At 50.8% G+C, this 5,737-nt stretch overlaps 1 pseudogene across 1 annotated transcript; it reads right to left on the bottom strand.

Moving 5' to 3' along the window:
• Positions 1–2,315: 2,315 nt before the first annotated feature.
• On the bottom strand, positions 2,316–3,945 carry LOC143266875 (citrate synthase, mitochondrial pseudogene; annotated as a pseudogene). Its single transcript, XR_013041675.1, has one exon. The product of XR_013041675.1 is annotated as a citrate synthase, mitochondrial pseudogene (transcript).
• Between the last annotated feature and the right edge of the window lie 1,792 nt (positions 3,946–5,737).

The raw sequence follows: 5,737 nt of genomic DNA on the forward strand, positions 1-5,737 counted from the left end.
TTCCAACCATGTTTTATACGCAGTAACAAGTCATTTCCTGCTTGTATTCAGAAAACATTGTAGAGAGAATAGACTTGTCACCAAGCTGGGAACTGTCCCCAGTAGTTGGATGGCTCCTAGCCTGTACCACAGTCTACGCCAGCATCAGCTGATCATTTGGAACAAAATGTCCAAATCAAGACTGAGATGAGTTCTCTGGATGTGTGGTCTCCTCCAATGCCATGGTCCAAAGCCCAGCTCTGCCTCTAAAGCTGATGTTGCCTCCCCCAGGACCTACACTTTCCAACCTCTTCCAGAGTGCTAACAGCCACGATGTTACCATCCTGAGATTTCTGCCAGGGTTCCTTGAGGGGAGTCAGGTCAGAATGCTTCCACACTCTGCTTTCTCAGTTTCCTGTCTCAACCTCATTTTGCTCAGCTGTAAAACGGACAGATGGCCCCTGCTTCATTTGCATTACCTGTTGGACAGGAGACTCGTATTACACCTAAGATCTAAAGTGCTGAGAATACAAGGAAATGTTGTACGCCATTTGGGACTGCTCCAACTAGGTGGTGCTGCTTTGAGACGAGCCCCATAATCCTCATCCCCAGAAAAGCATGAGAAGCCACCACCACCCTGAGACCAAACCTTGCCCAAAATGTTATCACACAGACCAAGTAGACCGGGGTCTGGTGGGTGGCTGTACCTTGTCCCTGGTGGGAAAAGTGAAAGCGATGGAGCAGGATGGAAGGACTATTCCATCCCTCCAGCCGTCCCATTTGGAAACTGCCCCCCATGTCTAGACACAACCTGTCTAGACACAACCCTGGTTCCATAAGCATCTGGGGAAAACACAGTTCCCGGCAACAAGGAGGCCCGTCCCACCAATGCTGCATGGCTGGGAACAGGTCATTGTTACTTTCTGAGCTTTGAACTGCCTCTTGCCTCTGCTGAGCGATGGATAAACTGCCCACTCAGAGAACTGCCCAGAGGGCTAGACTATGGACAGGAAGCAGCTCCAAGCCAGGCTGACAGAGCATCAGCAGGGTGATCTAGAAACCTCCCCAGACCTGCAGGGCAGCTCTCCTGCTGCCTTTGCCCTGCCTAGCTTCTTCTCCTTTGCAGTAAGGAGGGAGGCGGAAGGTCTGTCCCCGGGCCTCCCCGGAGGAAAGTGATACAGACACAGACCAATGAAACGTCAAGATGTGACAGTCCAGAAAGAGGACGGAAGATCAGGGCCCCATAGAGCAGGAAAATGCAAACTTAGCCACACACAAACATATCCCCAGGCGTGAGTGTGAGTGTGAGTGTGTGTGTGTGTGTGTGTGTGTGTGTGTGTTTACACATGCCAGGGTGCCGGAGTAGAAGTCAGAGGACGACGTGTGGAAGTCAGTTCTGTCTACCACATGGGTGCCAGGGATTAAACTAGAGTATTCAAGATTGATGGCTCTTTGTTAATCCATTTTTGCCTTTTTGAGATAGGGTCTCACCACAGAAACCAAGCTGGCCTCAAACTCACGGAAATTTGCTTGCCTCTACCTCCTGAGTGCTGTGATTATCGGTTCAGGACCAGCTTATGAAGTGCGGGAGACCAAACCCAAGGCACCATGCATGCTGGGAAGCACTCCTTAGCTGCGCTACGTCCCCACCTCTCCCCCAACTTTTTTTTCTTTTGCCTCTTTCTCAATTCTAGGTTTTTTCCTCTCTCTCCCTTCCTTTCTTAGCTCACTCCCTCTTCCTTTCTTCTCTCCTTTAATCCAAAAGAAGTTCAAGTGGCCCGGCGGTGGTGGCGCACGCCTTTAATCCCAGCACTCGGGAGGCAGAGGCAAGCGGATCTCTGTGAGTTCGAGGCCAGCCTGGGTTACCAAGTGAGTTCCAGGAAAGGCGCAAAGCTACACAGAGAAACCTTGTCTCGAAAAACCAAAAAAAAAAAAAAAAAAAGTTCAAGTGGAAATCTGGAGTGGGGGCACACGCCTGTAACCCTGTCTCTTGAGGGGAAGGTGAACCAGGTGGTAGGGGGCAGGAGGAGACGTCTCTAATCCCAACACTCCAGAAGCTCTCCACATAGGGAGGGTCAGGACAGCTGGAACTAGAGAGACTCTGTCTCAAAAAAAAAAAAAAAAAAAGGTAGGGGTGGGGGGAGGTGATGCAGGAGAATCAGGAATCAGGAGTTCAAGATTATCCTTGGCTACATACTCCATTTCTTAAAAAAAAAAAAAAAAGGTAAATTGAGAATATACGGCAATGATCACTAATAATTTTCTTTTTCTTTTTTTTTTTTTTTTTTTTTTTTCAGTGCCTCAGAAACAGTTTAATCTTAAGTCTTAAAGGCCCCTGAAACAAAACAAAATTATACTTTATTTGTAAGCTTCCTCATTTTCTTAGTCATGTCCCCAATCTCCCGTTTTACCCTGACTTAGAGTCCACCAGCTTCATCAGACCGTCCGTGCTCATGGATTTGGGCCTCTCTAGAGGTAGGCCTAGGGCTCTGCTCCAGATGAGCTGTGCCAGCACACCCAGTGCCCTCGACACTCCGAACAGGACTGTGTAGTAGTTCATCTCCGTCATGCCATAGTACTGGAGCAGCACCCCACTGTGAGCGTCTACGTTGGGCCAAGGGTTCTTGGCCTTCCCTTGCTCCAAGAGGATATTGGGCACAATCTTGTAGAGCTGAGCAACCAGCTTAAACATGGGGTCGTTAGGCAGGTGTTTCAGAGCAAACTCCCTCTGACAGGAATATCGGGGGTCAGTCTTCCTCAGTACTGCATGACCATATCCTGGGACAACCCGTCCTGAATTGAGTGTATTCCAGATGTAGTCTCGTAACTTCTCATCTGATACATCTTTGCCAACTTCCTTCTGTAGCTGTGTTAGCCAGACGAGCACTTCCTGATTCGCTAGTCCATGGAGAGGCCCTGCCAGCCCGTTCATGGCTGCTGCGAAGGACAGGTAAGGGTCTGAAAGGGCACTGCCCACCAGGTGGCTTGTGTGGGCACTTACATTACCACCCTCATGGTCGCTGTGAATGGTGAGGTACAAACGCATAAGCTCAGTGAACTGTGCATCAGTATAGCCTAACATGTTGGTAAAATTGTGGGACCAGTCCAGCTTAGAGTCAATGGCCCCAATGCTGCTGCCTTCCCGGTAAAGATTCCGGTAGATCTTTGCTGCAACACAAGGTAGCTTGGCAATTAGGTCCATACAGTCTTCATAAATCAACTCCCAGTACTTGGTTCGGTTGATCCCCTCTGCATATGCCCGGGCAAAGTTACTCTCACTGTTGAGGGCTGTGATGGCTGCACTGAGCTGAGACATGGGGTGCAGGTTATTTGGAAAGTTGTCCAGCATGGTGACCACATGAGAAGGCAGAGCTGCCCTCTTCGCCCATTCTTGTGAGAGCCAAGATACCTGTCCCTCTGTTGGCATCTTTCCAGTCACCAGCAGCCAAAATAAGCCCTCAGGTAGGGGTTCTTCCCCACCCTTAGCCTTAGGCAGCAGTTTCTGGCATTCAGGGATACTGTAGCCTCGGAAACGGATGCCCTCATCAGGATCAAGAACTGATGTTTCATACACAAGTCCTTTCATGCCTCTCATGCCACCATACATCATGTCCACAGTGATCTGGCCCACCACCGTCTTCCCATGTTGCTGTCTGAAGGCTTTAATTCTGGCCTGCTCCTTAGGTATCAGATTGCTCAGTACATCTTTCAAATTCGTGGAAGAACTGGCATGCCGGACAGCAAAAACAAGGCAGGATGAATTCTTGGCTCCCAGGAGCCGGGCTGCCGCCGTGAGTAGAGCCATGGCTGGGCCGACCCCGGGACCTGGTGGGGCGGGGACGGAGGGAGAGGAGCCGCAGCTAACGACAGGAGCGGCCGCCGCTGTGACGGAGACCGCGCCAACCGGCGGACAAGGTTGAAAGGAGGCGGCCGAGGGGAAGGGTAGACGAACCGGCGGAGGCGCCCAGCCCACTAATAATTTTCTATGAAGGCACTTAGCTGAGAGGCTCTGAACAGAAACATGACAAATTGCACCCCCATTCTCTCCATCTGGGCTGCTAAGCACAAGCCTCCCACACACCCCCGGCAACGGCAGAGGGACAGGTTAACCAGCTGGCACCTGTCAGCCCCCACCCAGCCCTGCTTCCACATCTCTGTGGCTACCCATTGCACAGATGGGGAAACTAAGCTCGAGCATGGGACAGGAGCCTTCTGTTCATCCCCTGGCCCTGTTCTTCAGGAACCTCACACCACGGTTTCTTAAGCATCTGAGATGTCTACCCCGCCACTTCCAACCACAAATGTGTATGGTCCAGCCCACGCACACCCTTCTCATGTTTGGTCTGGCCAATGCTAGCAGGGTTGGGGGGGTCAGGGGTCACCCTGCCCTGGGGGCCTTCTCCGGCTGTTCATCCTGCTTTCACAAGTCCTCCAGATGGTGACATCCTGTTTAGGTTGTAATCTGTGGGACAGTTCTTGTTTACTTGTGGTTCTGACTCGTGTGAGGTCCTGGTCACAGGCCTCAGTGCCTGGGTAGGTTTGCTGAGCCAAGAGAGAAGAGACCAGATGCTCCAGTGGAGCTGGTCCATGAGTCGTGTCTGGATGTGGGGAGTCTGGGACTACTTCTGCTGGCTAGTGAGACATTCATTATAAGCTGAGTTCTCTGTGAGCTGTCAGGTCGGTGATAGGTTTGGGAGGGGGTGGCAGTTGGTCTTCTTGTGATCCCTCATCAGCCGGGGACAGAGCCCCCAAATGTGTAAGGAAACTGAAGCTCATAGTTCATTTACACACATGTCTGAACTGAGAGAAAGCCTTTGGCTCTGTTTCCCAGAAACGGAAGCAAGGTCTGCGCATGCGTGGCTAGGGATGGTAGAGCCGAGAAGTTCAGACCTCGTACTGGAAACGGCTCTACACAGCCTGCTCCACAAGGACCATGGCAGTAAGAATCAAATCTGCTGCCTGGGGCTGGGCGGGCTTGTACACGCCCATACCCCCAGTGCTTGAGAGGCTGAGGCAGGAGGATGGAGCCTAGCCCACTGATGTTTGACAAACTTTTCCTAGGAAGACGCAACACAAACATCTACTCACCTCAGAGAGCTCACGACAGACCAAAGGACAGATATCCCCAAAATCCAACTTAGTGAACCAATGAGTTTTATTGGGGTTGGTGTTATATGATAAAACTTTTCCTGGGGAAATGCGGCGGCATACACATCTACTCATCCCAGATGAGGAACCCACACAGACCAAAGGACAGATACCACCAAAGTCCCATTTGGTAAACCAAGGAGTTTTGTTGACTGTCACTTTCAGGAGCAGAAACGACTCAAAGACAGCTGCATCACCAAGGTCCACACCAGGACGGTGACGGCTCACAAAGCTGGGAACCTGGAGCACAAAACACAGCCTGCAGGCAGCTCACCAGGCTGGAGAGTGTCCTTTCCCGGGGCCTCAGTTGGTCTGAACATCTTCCAGGAAGCTGGTCTTGTCTTTTTTATAGCTTTGCTAGACTGAGAATCTTTGCAGCTTATCTTGTCTTGGAGGAACGCTTAGCTTTTATTGTTTACTCGGGCGGGAGGGGCCTAGTGAATTTGGTCAGTTACAGGGACTTCCTGAAGAGATTTGAGGCGTTTACCTTTCTATTAAAAGAGCTTCCCTGCAGAATCAAACATTTCAAATTTTTTTTTTTTTAATTTCATGTGCATTGGTGTTTTGCCATGGGTGTCGGGTCCCTTGGAGCTGAAATGACAGACAGCTG

The sequence above is a fragment of the Peromyscus maniculatus genome, chromosome 8, assembly GCF_049852395.1.
Source record: "Peromyscus maniculatus bairdii isolate BWxNUB_F1_BW_parent chromosome 8, HU_Pman_BW_mat_3.1, whole genome shotgun sequence".
Taxonomy (NCBI): domain Eukaryota; kingdom Metazoa; phylum Chordata; class Mammalia; order Rodentia; family Cricetidae; genus Peromyscus; species Peromyscus maniculatus.